Source organism: Psammomys obesus, unplaced genomic scaffold, assembly GCF_907164565.1.
Source record: "Psammomys obesus unplaced genomic scaffold, mPsaObe1.curated_primary_1811, whole genome shotgun sequence".
Lineage (NCBI taxonomy): Eukaryota > Metazoa > Chordata > Mammalia > Rodentia > Muridae > Psammomys > Psammomys obesus.
In genome coordinates, this window is record NW_026596046.1 from 20,248,225 (window position 1) to 20,266,203 (window position 17,979).

A 17,979-nucleotide genomic window follows, 5' to 3' on the forward strand; every position below is an offset into this window, starting at 1 on the left:
GCTCTTCTTTTCTCTTTGTATTTTGATGACCGGCAAGCTCCATCTTTTGTTATTGTCCTGGAGGTCCCTCATGTCCCATTAACTTTATTGTCAGTTTGTTTTCTATTATTTAGATTAGATAATTTATGTTTCTTAGCATTTGCTTATCTGCCAACTCAATGTGACAAAAAATAAAATCAAATAGGAGGACCTTTTCAAACAATTAAGGTACTGTATTTTCAATTTTATCGTTTCTATTTAGTTCATTACGTCTTCTCTTCCTGGTATTCTTTATTTTCCTCATTTGTTTCAAGAGCAGTTTTAATTGTCATGGTGGTTGGTTTAAAGTTTTTGTCAGATATTTGAATTCTTAGTCATTTCAGTACTGACATCTTTTGATTAGCTTTTTATCGTTTATATTAGGAATTTCCTTGTTTGTCATATAGCAAGTGATTATTTAACCATGCTCTCTATATTTTAGGAATCATGAGACTCTGGTTCCTGCTTGATTTAATTTAAAGATATGTTCTATTTAAAGCCATCAGATCTGTTTAGATTTAGTACCTGCTATGCTCTATTTCGGTAGCCAGGGACTCTGTCTAGATTTAATGTACAGGTTTTTGCTGCACTTGTGGGTCGTGATTATAAAGGCAGTTTAATTTGTAGATCTTGCACAGTACTTTTATAGTCGGCCTCCTCTTTGTGCAGTGGTATTCCGTACTGCAGTTCATTCCAAAACTTTTGCAACTGTTCATTCTCTAGTTCCACTGGTGGGCTGGGTGAGGCTCTGTCTGGGACTTTACGTATAAATCTAAAGATTTCTTTCTGCATCATCCTCCTAAGCTGTGCCCTCTCCAAATTCTACTTGGAAAGGAAAGGTGTGCCAACCACGGCTAGGCAGGGGTCAAGATACACCACTGAGTCTCTACCAGGCAGATACTATGCCAGGAATTCTGCCCTAGACTGTCTCCTCTTTCTCACTCTGAGAACTAAATCCAGGCTTTCTGCTCTCTGCTGGTGCTGCTGGTGGTGATGGAGAGGTGATAGACATGGTTTCACTCTGGCCAGCTGGTTATTGGCATAAGAGATTTCCGTCTTGCTGGGCTAGCTCTGTGGGCTTCTGAGCTAGAGAAAGTAGCCTTACCCCTGTCTCCCCTCCTCTCTTATGTTTGGTGACGTTTGTGAATGGCACTAAGCTCAGAACGTATGGAGTATAGAAGCCTTTAATACCAGAATATCGGAGGAAGAGGTAGGCCGATCTCTCTGAGTTCAAGACCAACTGGAACTACATAGTGAGATCCTATCTCACAAAAAATCCAAACTAAAGCCAAAAGAAACCAGAAAAAAAAATAAAAAAACCAAACAGAGAACAAAACTAAAAACAACTGGCATAAAAAGGAAAGGCCAATCTATCAAAACACTTTTTTTCGTCAAAATATTGAGGTATCTATTCAGTCTGCACTCTTTTTTCTGCCCTTCAGAAAGCCTTCCTGTGATTGCTAGCTACATTGCGCTGTGCTGTGCTGTGCTGTGCTGTGCCCAGAGTTGTACTTGGGTGGAAGGGACATGAGTGCTCACCGATTGTGTCCGTTACCCAACATTGATTTTTCCATCCCTTTGAGATGGATGGCTGGACTCTAGCTTTGATCTGCACGCTTGGGGTGTGTGAGTGGACGTGACAGACTTTGCCCCGGACAACACAGGGGCAGCGGTGTGTGTAGCCGCCGAGTTGTCCCACCTGCCCCTTCCTTCCACACATCTTCCATTTGTCCTGCCTCTCTCGCTTGCCATCCCACCACCCCTTCCTCTTCCTTTTTGCTCCCTCTCACTGCTACATGTCAGCTCTCTCAGCGCAGCCCGTCAACCCTGGCACTAAATACTTCGCAGGCACCCTCACCACCCCCTCTGCCCCTGGGGAGTGCATTCCAGTATCTGGTGGATGCCTAAAGCTGTGGGTGAGAGCACACTCAACGCATGCCGAGTTCCCTCACCCTTGTGCAGCGCATGCACGCCTATGATGAAGTTCAACTCACGGAGTGCATTATTGGGCAGTGACAATGATCAGTGATGACGTAGAATGATTGTAGCAAGATACGGTTATCAAAGTTACATGGGTTTGGTTTTGCCTCTCACAATATTGGTTCGTGTGATGATCTGAGTTGATACAAAGCCCACACGGATGACATGAGGTCAGTGACACAGACAGGCCTGGGCTCCTAGGGAAGGGTCACTTACTTAGGACAGAGCGCTGTCTCCACAGTCATTCATCTGATAGCTGAGGTGATGCAGAGGGACTAATGGGCAGCTCGTGGATACTGGGCGTGGACTCTGGCCAGTGCGGTGAGCCTCATTTGGGGTAGCAGAAAGTTCGGGACAGTGTGAGAGTTTGTCACACTTCTCAGAATAACACAGTGTTTAAACTCAGAGGCTGTTTACTTCTGAAACTTTGCTTTTAACGTTTTCAGTCTGAATGTGACCAGCGGTAACTGAAGCCTCAGATGTGTAGTCTCTGAGCTAGGGGACCGGCTACTGAACTGACTGGTATGCTGGGAGATGGGGGAACGTGGCGTGTTTTTATTGAGCATCAGTGTTAAAAGGAAGAGGGATTTGGTGCTTGTTTATTGTACAGGGGTGTATGGCAGCATGGTAGTCTAAATAATACTAATTGGTGTTTCCCTTGGCTTGGCCCAAGTCATGCTGTTTACCTCAAATTTTCCATAAGTGAACAGATGTCATCTAATGACTTTTATACAAAAGTTGGCGTTCTTGGAAGTGGACTATTTTCACTTCTTCGGTTAGAAAAACGTTGTTTCTAACTCATAAAGAGACAATGTTTGCTTCTCATTTACTTTTCCTCCAGGTCATTCTACAGCAGTGGTTCTGAATCTGTGGGTCGTGACCCCTTTTGGGGGGATTGAATGACCCTTTCACAGGAGTCGCATATCAGATATTCTGCATATCAGATATTTACATGGGGATTCATAATAGCAGCAAACTTACAGTGATGAAGTAGAAACGAAAATAATTTTATGGTTGGGGGTCACCAGAACATGAGGAGCTGTATGTAAAGGCGGCAGCGTTCGGAAGGCTGAAAACCACTGCTCTACAGTATGGTCACTGCCTCATAGTGGAGGAAAAACGCCTTCAAAACTTGCCCCATCATTTTTGGAAGTTGATGAGGACTAGGACTTGGAAATAACTGGAATTGGATCACACATTCAGTTTAAGGCTTTGTCTCAGGAATCTAATGTGAGTGGGAAGAGTGGGAGGAGATGCTTTCTCAGAACTGTGTTTGTAACTGTCAGGAGGCCTGTCCCTGAGTTCCTGCTCTGCCCATGAGCAGGAGTGTGGTGGATGGAGAACCCACACCCGAGTCACACTGGGCTTCTGCAGCCCCCATGTTTTTTTTCTCGTTCCCCCGTCCCCCCCCCCGTTGATCCTTGCTATCCTTCAAGATTCAAGCCGTCTACAAAGTATTTCCTAATCTTCCCACTACCAGGAATCTCCTCCCTCATCATATTTGTCTTAGTTCTTTTCCTGTTACTGTGACTAAACACCCAGATGAGAGCAACTTGAGGAAGAAAGGGGTTTATTTTGGCTCACAGTTAGAGGGTGCAGTCCGCCCTGGTGAGGCAGTCAAGTGGCAGGAGCTTAAAACAGCTGGTCCCACTGCGCCCACAGACAAGAGGTAGAGAGCAAGAAACATATGTGCGCTGGTGCTCAGCTCACCCCCACCCCCAGCCTCCGTCACACAGTCCAGGATCCCTGCCCACGGTGAAGGTGAAGAAGAAGGTCCACATCATCTAACCCAGTCAAGACAAAAGCATCAGCAGCACGCACAGGGATAAACAGTCCCTCAGAGGAATGCTTGGAGATGGGATTCCAGATCCTGTCAAGCTGACAGTGCTAACCTCGCAGCGTTCTGCCTTGCAATTGGGTTCTTTCTGTACACAGGAGTTTCTTCTCTTCCTCACTGGACTTCATCTGACGTTCCTCCTCTACTGCTTGGTCCTGGCTTCTCATCTCAGCCCAGCACAGGTCCTGGGCGCAGTAAGGATCCATTGGTGACCCACCGTCTTCCTGGAAGAAGTTCCGGTGTGGTGGCAAACTGTCCTTGTGCCTCTGAGCACCAGCAATTGTTCAGCTGACTATCTCATGGCCTTCCCACATCCATGCCATATGCTCAAAACCCAAGCCTTCCCTGAGTGGGCAGCTCCATGGGAGACTCTGGAGGCAGGATTGGGTTTTGCCCCAAGATAGAGCTTAGAGGCCTGGATTACCCTTTGGCTACCAGAACAGTTCACCTGGATTTCAGGTCTTCTTATTCTGCTTTTAGGAAAACTCTATAAAACTCCACTCTTATACAGCAGTGTCTCAGGCTGTGTAAGTTCCAGGCTGTAAAGTTCGTGTTGATAGTTCACCTCAGAGCTTCATAATCCAAAGCCATAATTGCTAAGTTGCAAGTTATCAAGGATGGCGTTAGTTTATCTTTTGAGAGTTCTTGCTTATGCCTTATAGCTATTCCGTATTTTTGATATATTGCCTTAGTTTGCTGAACTTTCTTACTATAGAAATGATGTAAACTTTTTATTATGAAAAGAATAATTATGCAATTCTTTTAAGAATTAGAGCAGGCATTAGAGAGATCATCGAGCTGCTACAAACACATGCTGCTCTGGCAGAGGACCTGGGTTCAGGTTCTCAGTACCCACATGAGGAGTCAAAACCATCCAGTTCTAGGGATCCTGACATACGCATTGGGCCTCTGTGGGCACTACACACATGTAATGTGTATATTTCTATATATACGTATATGTATGCATGTATACATACATATATGTATATATGATGAAAAATGCTCATACATATAAAAATAATTAAAGCAGATTAAATAAACAAATAAACAATACTATGACCTCATTTTCCACTTCTCAGCCAAGAAGTAAAAACACTATTAGCACAAAGCCCTCTGTACCGTCTCCTTTTCTTTTACCTTGGTTCCCAGAGAATATGATTATCTTAAATTTTGAGTTTATAATTCTCTTCTTTAATTTTAAACATTTGCTGGATGCCCAAAGAAAACATGTACAGCTGTTTTGTACTTTAAAAACCTTATAGAAATAGAATATATGTGAAATTATATGAGTACTCTGAAACTTGATTTTTTTTGTTTAGCAATGGTGTGATTTATCCATATTACTAAATATAGCTTTAATTAATATCTTTTTACTGTAGTGTAACATTTTGCAGCACAAAGGGCATCTAAACTTACTTTTATTTTCCTTTTGGCTACCCAGTTAAGTTCTTTCTTGTTTACTTTTGCAAGCAATTCTGTGCATCTTTCTATGCATAATCTAATTTATACTCCAAGGAGTGGAATGGGTAGGCAAAATGATTCAACTTTACTAGTTGTCAGAGAAATAAACATGCCAAGTTGTGTGTGAAAACTGTGGTCTGTATGCTGAAAGAGGCCCCACTGTTAGGGCCACACAGCCTCTGACAGTAGTGTCGCGTCTCACATTCCCATTTCATGGTTCTCAGATGGTACCCTTCTGATGTGCTTATCTGTATTTCCCATCACCAGTGAAGTTTCTGTCATTCCATATTGCTGCTATGAGTTTTTTTTTTTTTTACTTCTGCACTCTATAAAGGCTCCTTTTGCCTTTGTATCAATAGTCAGCATTAATTAACATTTTTCTAGTTATTTCTCTTTTCTCATATTACAGACTATGTTTGAAATTGTTATCATCTACAAAAACATTCATTTGGATTTTAGTGTGCTTTCTTTCTTCAGTGTCATCAGGGATTTCACATCCCTGTTGTTCCTTGCTATATCCAAGTACCTAACATGCGGTAGGTGGCAGATATTAAAAAATGTTTGCTGAGGGAATGCATGAGTGATTACCATCTTGTCTCTCATAGCTGGCCTCTTCTGTGTCATTTAAAAAAAATCCCTTCTTAACTTGATGCCACTCTGATTCCTCAATATTTCATTTTAAATGTTTAGTCTTTTCTCTTCCCCCAGCAAATTCATCCTGCACCCTGTGTGGCTTTGCAAAAAGGAAATGAATGGGCTTCCCAGCAGCCTCTGTTTCTTATTAGATAGTAGTCAGGCCTCTTTACCACTGGGGCCTCAGGTTTTCTGCCATTATTTAAAAAGTACTAGAGATAATTTTCAATACCTCTCAGCCCTGCCGGAGCTGTTCAGATGAGCTGTCGTGCGTGTCTAGTTAGGAACCAGGCATGCGATAGGCTCTCATAATATAGGCATTGCTCCCGCTTCCCCCCACTTCTTCTCAATGGAGTAGGATGGAGTAGGATGCCTCCTCTCTCTGTGACTCCTCCAAGTACGCACAGAACCCCACGATGGTCTCCCTCCAGCCTCTTCCCTTCTATCCCCTCCCAGTCTGGTTTCTTCTTCACAGTCTGGGATTCTGGCTAAGCCAGGCAGCAGATGCCTCTCTTTTACAACCTGTCACGGACCTCTGAGCAGACGCAGGCAAGCCCTCGAGCAAGCAATGACACTGTTTCTCCCTCAGAGCAGTTAAAGACCCTTCAGACCACATCTGCCTGGTCTGAGGCAGGGCCAGGGGCTGGTTTCCTCCAAAAGAGGTTTGCCATTCATTCACACTGCAGTTTCTCCTGTCCGCAGCCAAGTGGCCCTGCTGGTTCTTCACTGTGGCTAGGCGCAGGGACAGCTTTGCAGACACTCTCGCATTGTCTAGGCATAAGATGTAAATATAATCACACTGTTTGAATTACACCGGGCCAGCAGCTGCCAAAATGGAGGAAGCTGCATGTTGGAGGCTGCATTCAGCATGTTGGTCCAACCGTATGTGCTGCCTTCTGGCAACCTGTTCAGAGAACGGGATAACTTAGCGATTCAGGTTCACGGTGGTCTTGGGATGCATTATTTCGCAATGTTGTGTCTTGCAGTAAGTCTTTGACACTGGTTTGAGGCTGATTGTCATTTTCAATCCGATCCGGTAGCTGGTGTGGGGTGGGACTGCTTGGGCAGGAAGTCTAAGCCGGGAGCTTTTAACCATTTCTCCTGAAGCCTCTTTCCTGTCACTTGTTCAGTCTCTGCATGGGTTGCTCTTCCAAGTGTTTTTACTGTTTGAAAATTTCATAGGTGCATTTTGATAGAAATGTGCCCCCGTTTTCTCTTCCCATTCCCCATACCCCTCACCACTGTTCCCCATCCCTCACTTATTTTTAAACCCACCAGGCTTTCTAATTGCTGTGATTCAATACACAACCAGTAAAAACTTGAGGGAGAACAGGAGAACAGGTTTATTTTGGTCCGTGGTTGGAAAAGAAAGCCAGTCATGGGGGGGGGGGGTGACAGGAATATAACGCTGCCTGCTCACATCTGGGTGTGCCAGGAAGCCGAGGAAGGGGCACCTGGCATCCCACTGGCTTTCTCTTTTCTCCTCCTCACTTGGTCCAGGATCTCCATCTGCAGGATGGTGGCCTCTCACATTCTGGGTAGGTCTTCTCCTAGTGACTTCTCTTTGGAAACATTCTTACTAATCCACCCAAAGGTGCTTCACTAATGTTCTACTGTTCCTTGTGAAGGGTGTGTGCTCATGTGTGCACGTATATGTGGAGGTCAGAGGTCAATGTAGGTGTTTTTCTCATCCACTTTCAACCTTTCTTTTTTTCTTTTTTGAGGCAGCATCTCTCAGTGAACCCGGAGCTCACTGATTGTCCAGATTGGCTGGTACATCTCACCATGCCCAGCTTTTATCTGGGTACTAGGGATCTTCGGCTGTCCTGTCTGTGTTTCTGTGGCGAGTACTTCACATACAAGGCCACCTGCTCACTCTCAGGCTAGTGCCTTAATCCAACAAAACTGACAACACAAATTAGTTATCAGCCTTGAACCCCAAAGCTCTATTTGGTAAGTGGAATATTGGAGACTCCCTCCCCCTTATTTGTCTTCTGTAAGTTCCAGAGAAGTAGCAACCACTCCTGAACCACACAGAGCAGTCAGTGCTGTTTGCTACAACCTAGCACCACAGCCCACATATGTAACCATAAATATTCCAGTAACTACATTAAACAAAGTTCAGGTAAACAGCAGAAATCGATGTCAGTGTCGTACTTCATTGTTCCCACTATATCCAAATAATAGTTTTTGTTGTTGTTTTGTGTGTGTGTGTGTGTTTAACTCTTTATGGATTCTTTGTGAATTCCACATCGTGCCCCCTTATCCCAACCATCTCCCCTTCCTTTTGTATCTGCCCTCCACCTTTGCAACCTCCCCCCAAAAGAAAAGGACATAGAGTTTTTAAAAGCCAGCTTGTCACGGAAGCTGTAGTGTGTCACAGTGTGTCCCACAGTACACTGTTTTGCTGACACACCGTTATTTACAAATGTTCATTGTAGTGAGTCATTGATCTGGTTTGAGGCCTCTGGCTTCCGCTACACCATCAGTACTGGATTCCCACGAGGACTCCTCTCAGATGTCCTGTTGTTGCCCTGTGTCATGGAGATCCTGCAACTTTGGATCTGCAAGACCGACCCCTTCATGAGCTCCAGCATTTCATAGATGGGGTAGATGTTGGGGTGGACCAACTCAGAGCCTTGGATCTGGGCCTGGGAGGTAGCTGAGTTGGTCAGCTCGCCAGCTCTCCCGTGCTCACACCAACAGCGCGAGCTCTCCAGAGCTGCCCCTGCCAGCCTACCAATGCCAAAGCCTGCAAGAGGCATGGTCAACCGTTCCAATCTTACGTCCTCGGGCTGGCTCGCCTTTGCCACCAGGGTCAGCTGTAGTATGCTGCCCAGGCGAGAGGTGGGGCCAGCTCAACACAGTGCCTCAGGTGGTAGTCTAGACCAGCGACATCTCATGGCCTTTGGTGGTCACACAGGCCTGGGTCATCAACACAGACACTGGCTGCCACGAACCCAGACATGGACCCCAGCAGCAGCACGGGCTGGGATGCCAATATAGCCTCAGGTGGCAGGGCAGGCCACTCATACCAGCATGGTCCCACCTGGCCCCCCTATTCTTCCCGCCTACCATGCGTGGCGACACCACCCTTAGATGTCTACATGGTCTCTGGCGGCAGCCCAGACTACAGACACCTGCTTGCGCTTTGGAGGTAACTTGGTCCTCAGACATCAGTACAGACCCCAGGTGCAGCAGGGTTACGGACCTAGACATGGCCCTTGGTGGCAGCCTGGGCCAGGATCTCACCTTGGTCTACTCACAGCTGCCTGTTCCGTACTGCAGTCGAGTCTCCAGTTCCAGAGCCTGGCTTCACTTTCTCCTCCTTCTCCTCACTGTGTCCTCTCTCTCCCCATCCCTCCATCACACATTTTCCCACTCTAGCAGCACCTGCAGACGGTGCTTGGGTGTCTTTCTTTATGCTGCCCTGGCCAGTGGGGCCAGGGTGGACACTTGGGTGTATTTCTTCTGGCCACTTCTGTCCAACTCTATTTTAGCATGTAGCCAACATGAGAGCTCCAGAAGAGATATATTACTTTCCTTTTTTGCACATTGTTTGGAAATCGCGTGTTCCTTTTATGCTATGAGTTCATGCCAATGCAGATTAGACCCATTCTGAACTCTTGACTGCCAAGTGTGCCTGCTGGGTGCTGTGCTGGGTGCTGGGTGGGGCTGCTTGGGAAGAAAGGGCGTACGCACTTCCTCACCTGTTCTGTGCCATCACTTAGACCACAACCAACTCTTCCCTATGCCTTCTCAGGAGAAGGTGGTCTCTCTAGAGTCTAATCTTCACGACGGTGCTTTGGCTGTACAGTGTTCCCTCAGAGGCTCACGTGTTCCAGTGCTGGTTTCTCAGTTGGAAATTCTGTTTCGGGGTGTGGTTTAACTTTAGTGGATCCTCACAGGGGCAAGCGGTTTGGTTTTGATGTTTTATAGGCAGGTCCAACTTTCCGTCAGTTCTCCTTGATTCCTATCTTGCTGGGAGGTGAGAAGCCTCAGCAGCGCCTTTTCCCCCCAGCCCCCATGGAGCTGTTCTCCTACCATGTGTTCTCCACAGTGATGAACTGCATCCTTTAAACTGTGAGCCAGCCAGCATGCTGTCCTACTATGTGTTCTCCACTGTAATGAACTGTATCCTTTATACTGTGAGCCAGCCAGCATGCTGTCCTACTATGTGTTCTCCACTATGATGGACTGTATCCTTTAAACTGTGAGCCAAAGAAAACACCTACTTCCTTACCTTGCTTCTTGTCAGGTATTCGGTTACAACAATGAGCAAAGAAGCTTGTGTGTTTGTAGTCAAGGGAGCCTAGTAGCTAGAGTGCACTAGAAAGCTGCACATCCGGGTCAGATGTCTCTTACATGTACAGTACTGACAGAGGAAGCAAAACGACTACAAACAACCAGTACTTAAGGAGATTCCATTGCATCCTCAATAGCCCTCTTACACTAAAAATAAAATGATGGTTTTGTAGTGTAAGTTCAGCAGTGGAAGGAGCTGAAGGAGATGCCATCCGATGCAGTGGGAAGTCAGAGTTGGAAGTGGGAGAGAAAAGCCAAAAGACTTAGAGAACAGGGTAGGAGGCCTAAGAGTCAAACTCTAAAACCAGCAGCGGAAGAAAGGGAGATGGAGGGACATGAGGCCACCAATAAAGAAATAGGGAAAGAAATAGCACAACGTTGACTTGAGTATGGAGAAAGACTCGAAATGGCTCACTGGGTGTGGGCAGGAAGGAAGAGATACCTGCTGAGACATACATTTAGGCTGGATGAAGATGAAAAAGTTTCTGGAGATGTCTAGAATAACATGGTTTAAATAATAAACCATACTATTTAAAATTCTGGGTTCAACAAAACCTATGAGGCACATGAGCACACTTCAAAACCATGGCCACACATACGAAGAGAAACCCTTCAACCGAACTTTTTATTGAGATTGTCTGGCGTCAGATGTATCAGGTAAATACTTTAATAATGGTGATTACAAATGTGTGTTAAAATTCCAGATGAAAGAAAAATAAGTTTCAGTAGAAAAACAATTTAAATTGATGGTAGACTCTTCATGGTTCCTGATTCTACAAAGTGGTGAAATTATTACATGTGCTTATATATCTGTATATTTATGCATGCATATATTATCCATATGAAATTGATTTTCGTGTATGAATATAGGAAGGTTCTGCATTCACTCATTTTCCTCCTGGTTTTTACCTATTGTGCTAAAGAATTTATTGACTAGTCTACCATTTTTCCATTAAGGGCTTTGTTTATCTGATATTAAATACACACGTACACACATATACTTACATACATGTAATCCTGGTTAAAGCTGGTCTTACTATATGTGTGTATATTCACAAAATAATTTACGTGATATGATGTTGAGAGGAAGACAATGCCATCGCCTTTCTGTTGCTGTGGTAAAATACTCTAGCGAAAGCAACGTGGAAGGGGTTTATTATTTCCTCCCAGTTCCAGAGGGGATAGAATTCATCGTGGTGGGGGAAAGCATGGCAGCAGGATTGTGGACCAGCCTGACACGCTGCACGCACAGTGTGGAAGTAGAAAGCGAACAGTGAGCAGGGGATGGGATCAGGCTATCGAACCTCAAATCCTGACTTTGGTGACATACCTACTTCCTCCAGCCAGGCTCCACTCGGGAAGACTCCTCCAGCTTCTGTCATCTGGGGACCAAGTGTTCAGACACAGGAGCATGTGGGGAACACTGCACAGTCAGGCCGCAGCACGGCCGCGCACATTTGTGGGGTGGCCAGCGTGTGCAGCCATACTTGAGGTGGCCTGGGAACCATGACGTAACCATTGCTCATGTACCCACCGTGGGTCAGGACGTAGCGCGTCCCCAGCACTGTGGCTTCACATGCTCTCTCCTCCCAGCCTCCTTTTCTGTCTTGAAGTAACCATAGCAAAAGGTAAAGACTTCGTCGTAATTCCTTTGCTTGTCATTAGAGTTTAGCCACTTGTGTGTGTTTGTAATAGTACATTATTTGGTGTTATCCTGTTTTTGGATTCCACACAAATGAAATCATACTGTATTGGCCCTGCTCAGTGTTGTGGTTCTAACCTTTATCTCTAGTGACGTGTGAAGCTGAGCTCATCCGCTCATTCTGTTCTGTTGTCCCCTGGGTTATGAATATACCACAGAACATTGATCCATCCTTCTGTTGGTGGCTTCTCTTTCTAGTGTTTGATTCATTTTACTCAGGAATTCTTCCTCCTAAGAATGTCACCATGTCTGGTTTGTTACCACAATTTTGATAATGTCATAAAATGAATAACTGGGCATTCTTTACTTTTTACTCTGATGGATTTTTTTTTTTTAAGATGGGACTTATTTATATTCTGAAAGCTTTGTGTTGGTCAATCTAAAATCCATGGGACTGTTGTTTTCTTCATGAGAAGAATGTTAAATATTCTTTCCTTTCATTCTTCCTTCTTATTCCCCTTCCTTCCTGGTCTGTTTTTATTTATAGTTTTTCCCAATCTGTCATTTACAGTGGCATAAGTTTTTTCATCTCCTGTGTTCTGAGACATTATTTCCCATGACCCATTTTCCTCTCTCAGGTGTTGCTGCCATAGTCTCACCTCTGAAGTGTTACCAGTGATACTGATGTCCCTGTCACTCACCCCTCCTTCCATCTATTCACCAGAGTAATCATTTCACTTCTTAATGTCCCTCAATCTTCTGAAGGAGAATGTGGATTTCGTGACCTGCCTTCTGCTCCCCTTCAGGATTCAGATTGTTCCCTATGTCCTCTTCTCTCCACTCCTCTTACACTCTCTGCTCCAGCCATGCAGGGCTGTGCTAAAGCCACGTGGGGCTGTGCTCCAGCTCTGCGAGGCTCTGCTCCAACTCTGTGAATTTGTGCTCCAGCTATGTGGGGTTGTGCTCCAGCCGTGTAGAGATGCGCTCTGTTCATCCAGCTTGCCCTATCCTCTCCAGCCTCCTACCCTTGCCCATGCTTTCTCCATTTTCTCTCTGCTTTTCTGAGTGATTTCTACTTGCTCTTTACATCTCTCCTTTGTGGCCTCAGCCTGTGGTGCCTCTGTGACATCCTCAATCGCAGCTGAATTGTCCTGTCTTTTCTCCTGTGGGGTGACTTGTATCACATGGCTTCCCAATCTCCCCTTTGCTTGGCTGTCCATCCACACTCAAACCCAGATGGTGAGCAGGCCGAGAGCATGGCGTGTGGCGTTCGGTCTCAAGGCTAGCACAGCATCTGCGATGGAAAGTCCTCGGTACATGCTTGCATTAACTCGCAAATTAAAAACTTGCTTTTGGAACTCTAGGCTCACAATAAGCATAGCACTGATCATCTGCGGGGACCCCCCTCGGCTTACAGAGCTCTCCCGCGTTCATTAGAGAGGCACGGCAACTGTGGGAAGTGAGGTGGCCTGCAGTCCAGTTCACGAGCGGGAAGCCAGACACCCTAAGAGGCCATATACCTTTTCAAACTATGCAAGCTGCCTCCTCAGGAACACAAAGCCAACCCGGGGGGGCAGCGAGGGCAAGCTGCCCAGGAGTTCTTCAACCTGGCCTCCTCGTCTAGAAGTTAGCTTTATACTTTCTGTCACTGAGCCTGTGTGGCTGCATCACAGGGAGGGCCTTTGTGTATTTCTGTCCTGGGCCTGATTCCGGTTACAGAAGATGCAGTGACTCACAACAAGTCACCATAGGTTTTTCTTTTTTTTTCTTTTTGCCCCTTTTGTTTGTTTTTCTTCAGTGTATATATATTTTTAAACAAAATGTGGCAACAATATTACTTTAGTAATTTAAAAAGTACAGTAAAGAGGCCTCGCTCGGTCTCCATCTTCTTGCCTGGCTGCCTGCCTGGGTGTTGTTGGGCTAACGTGGCTTTGTCTCCCTCATTTAGCGACACTGGAAAAAGTCCTGGGGATATGAAGGGATGCGTTGCCATCCATCTGCTCACTCTCCTCTGGAGGTGGGTTGGGCTCGCAGGCTCCCGGCTGCGAATCTGGCCCTATGTGAACCTGAGTTTCCATCACTGATTGCAACAGGTGTCTAGCAGCACCACGTTGATCTGGTTCATGAATGCAATTTTCCATATAGCTGGACCAGACCCTGAAGTGAATGCAGTGTTTCTTGGGGCTTTAAAACCAGGTGACAATGGCAAGTCAAACAAACACAGCATCGCATGATTCTGTTTCAAAGGCCCCAAAGAAATTTACTCATAAATACATATATTACTAAGAAATTAAAAATTATACTTTAAAAGTATGTCAACCTAGACCCAGAGATGTGTACCACCTCTAACATATGATTTGATCAAAGACTATAGTTAGCATGCTTTTTTTTTTTTTTTTTTTTTTTTGTTAAACAGAGTATATAAGTTCCCGTTTAACCATTGCCGATTTACAGCCCCCGTGTGGCTTGGTAGCCATCAGGCCGCAGAGGTGGATGTTTGTGCCTTACTGTGGAAGCATTGCATTTTATCTTTAGGAAGTCCTTTATGTTTTATGCTAAACTTCAAGATTTTTTTTGAGGTTCATGGGAATTAGAGCATTGCCCTGACCTGAAGCACAGACAACCTTAAACCATTATCTCCCCACCATCTCGCTTGGCTTAAGATGCTCTGGGGTGGGGGTGGGGGGCTGAGCATCCAGTGTTGGTGGTTCTTCTACATGCTTCCTGCCTTGAAAACTTAGAAAAACAAACCAGCTTATGACGAATATAAGCGATTTTCAGAGTGTGTGCAAACAGCCGGTTTCTGTCTTCTTTGGGGGAGGCTTCACTTTGAAGGCTTTGCATGGTTTAAGCCGTACAGACGTGCTGTTTCCTGAAACCAAGAAAGCTGTAGGACGGAGAAAGGCCCCGAACAAACGTAAATATGTCCCCAGTGTTCTTCTGGATGTTGTCAGGTTGGGTGATGGATCAGAGAGAATAACATAGCTATAATACTTTTTTTTTTTTTTTTTTTGCTACTGAATTAACACAGAGTCATGCGCAAAGGTTATGTGCAGGTTTGCATGACATTAAATAATGGTCACCCACGGTGGCAACAAAGAACACCATGGGTGTTAATCAGTTGTTACAGAACTGGCTGCGGTGCCTCACACACATGTGCTGAGGCTGTGGCATGAGAGTGTGGCCAGCGAAAGGCTGCGGTTCACCAGGCAGAAGGATAGCAGGCAGACAGGAGAGGACCGGAGGCAGGAGGCTTGAGGAGCGGAAGCTAAGCCTGGCCAGGCTGTCCCAACACTGCACATACCTGGACCATGGGCCCTGCTGCTGGAGAGAGCGTCGAGCACCAAGCTCAGCAGCTCTGTGGGAGCTGTGAGAGCCTAACCAGTTTCCCACGGAGTATAGATATCCTGGGATCTCCAAGGAAAATGGCAAGACACATTCATTAGTTTAGAAACTCAGACACAACTGTGATTCCCCAGGGACCTCCAACCTAGCTTGGCCTTAGCCACTCTGGATGTGACTGCCATTGTCATTCTGTCCCCAAACACTTCCTTTCGCATATGACCTCACATACATCTGGCTTCTCTGTTATGCTTACTTCCTGCTCGGCCTCGTTAGACCCGGAACTCCTCAGGACTCTGATTCTTGTCACCTTTGCTGATTGTCTAAATGTCAGTGCTGGCATTCCAGGTCTGAGCCACCATCGGAGGTTACACTGAACACATATTGACGGAGCGATGTACCAGGCTTTCTAAACCCCAAGATCTACTTAGATATTCCATGCATTTGGGATCCCCCCCTCTTGTCACTTTGATAAAACAAAATAGTTATTTGTACTTCATTAAAAGACAAAGATGCCTTCCCTGTGCCAGAGAGACAGCGAGGAGTGTCTGTGGTAAGGAGGTTGTGGGAAAATGCAAGTTTCACTTTAGGATCAAAGTGCAGATTCCAGGGCCCAGAGCAAGTGCTAACCCTCAGCATGGGATCGCAGTCAGGACACATTTGCTGCTTTTTCTTAGTTCAGCATTCCTGTCAGGGCCTATCGAAGCTTCTCCTTCAGCATGGGGTTTTGGCCAAGGCCTATGGACTAGTCTCCCTTCACAAATCATTCCTTCTAGGGCCTATAGAGTGGTCTCTTTCAGCTTGGGATTTCTGCCAGGCCCTATAAAATGGTCTTCCAGGACATTCATTCATTCCTGCCAGGGCCTGTGCAGTGGTCTCTCTCAGTGTGGGATTCCTGCCAGGGCCTAGAGGGTGGTCTGCAGCAGGCATGGAATTCCTGCTCAGATCCACATAGCATCTTACCCCAGCACAGAATTCTCATCTTCTGTCAGGATGTTGTGGTGACTCTAGGGCTAGAATAAAGGGGACCCCTGGTCCTCTCCCTTCTGCACAGCACTCTTCCTGAGCAGCTTTCTCCCACCAACCCACATCCCTCCTTTAAAATCTCATCCCCCCCCTCCCTCCATTGGCTTCCTTGGCAGGGGCTATTGTCACCTAACTCAGGTGAGAATCGAAAGCGGAAGAGTGGAACCGGGGGCTTAGGCATGCAGATCTAGAAGCCCTGTCCACAGAATGTCATGATCAGTTTTTGTTGTTGTTGTTTTTGTTTAGTTGGTTGGTTTTGGTGAGTATTTCAAGGTAGACCCATTTCCCTGTGGTATTTTGCTACCTGCAGCTGTTGAATGGCTTTTTCATTAAGACTGTGGGGGCAGGAGCAGACCCCAGGAAAAGAGATTGGTATTGTGTATGAGCAGGGAGGCTTTCGTTCTGTTCTTCTTTTGGAGTACCAGACGGGTTTTAAAAGAACTTTCACGAAATGACCGTTGGCTGTTCAGTCTGAGCCTCCTGCAGCTGAGGGAGTGTGTGGACACTGTTCTGTCAGTGCTGGGGCAGCAGCAGCCCGGGTTGGCGTCTAGGAAAGAGCTACAGCATCAGAGAAGCGAGTGTGAAGCCTGGTGCTGAGCGGACTCCATTTTCAACTTTTCTCCTTTCAGGAAACTGAAGGGTACAAAGTGTTTGCAGCAAGAGCTTTTCACTGACTGTTCTGTGCCCTGATTGTCAGGGCTGATAAAAGGTGTGTGTGTGTGTGTGTGTGTGTGCATGTGTGCATGCATGGGTATGTGTGTGTAAGAGAAAGAGAGAAAGAGAGAGCAAAAATGGGACATCAAGACAGAGAATGGGTGTGGGTGGGTGGTGAATGGTCTAAATTCCAGTTTTTCTAGAGTCCTAATGTGAACCTTCTGGAACCTTCTCTCTGGAACACCCACCTGGCCCTTCCCAACCTGGTTGCTACTCACACTTCTTATGAAGTGTGTGACCCAGAAAGAAGCTAAAGTGTAAACTAGTATTCTGCCTGAGTTTGTACCTAGAAGCTGTTTATGACATTAGGCCTTATAGTAGCACAGTTTGCTCTGTAGCAGGAGACACAATTCGTTGATGGTACATAGAGATATGGAATACTAAATTCTTAATTAAACTTTGTATTTGAGACAGGGTTTTGCTATGTAACCCAGGATGGCCTCAAGCTCAGACCTTCATGGCCTAGCTTCTCAAGCGCTAGCGGACAGGCATGTGTCACTACGGCTGGTCCTAGAGTTTGCTTTTTTAAAAAATGGGAAAAACTGCGAAAACTCTCTTGTTTCAGCCTCTGCTTCCCAACCTTGCCAAAGCAAATGTGTTTTATATTTCATCAGGAAGTTTCAGACACCAAATACTTACATGTCTCAGAATGATGAAATCCTCCTTAAAAACCAAAATTATCTGGAAGGTTTCTGTTTTAACCTTCCTTTCAGGTTCAAGAAATGCACATTGTGGTTTCTGGAGGAAAGATGTGTTGGTACTGAGCTTAAGTGCTGTTAGTCATCTTAATTTTTCCTTCTGGGCCTTGAAAGGTACAAACTGTAAGTTCCCATTTGCCAGCCTGGCCAGAAGGATCAGTGGCCGGAGGTTCCCAGAGAGTGCGGACCTTGCCGACTGGATGCTGTCCATGAGCCTGGGGTTCTCCAGGCTGGTCCTGGGAAGCACAGTTCTGGATTCATGGCATGTCATCATTTAGGAGGACCCCACCTGCAGGGCTGGCCCCTCCGTCCAGAAGATGTCT

At 45.9% G+C, this 17,979-nt stretch overlaps 1 protein-coding gene across 1 annotated transcript in view; it reads left to right on the top strand.

Moving 5' to 3' along the window:
* Adamtsl3 (ADAMTS like 3) overlaps positions 1-17,979 on the top strand; it is a 272,928-nt gene that overhangs the window by 13,912 nt on the left and 241,037 nt on the right. The window lies entirely within an intron of this gene.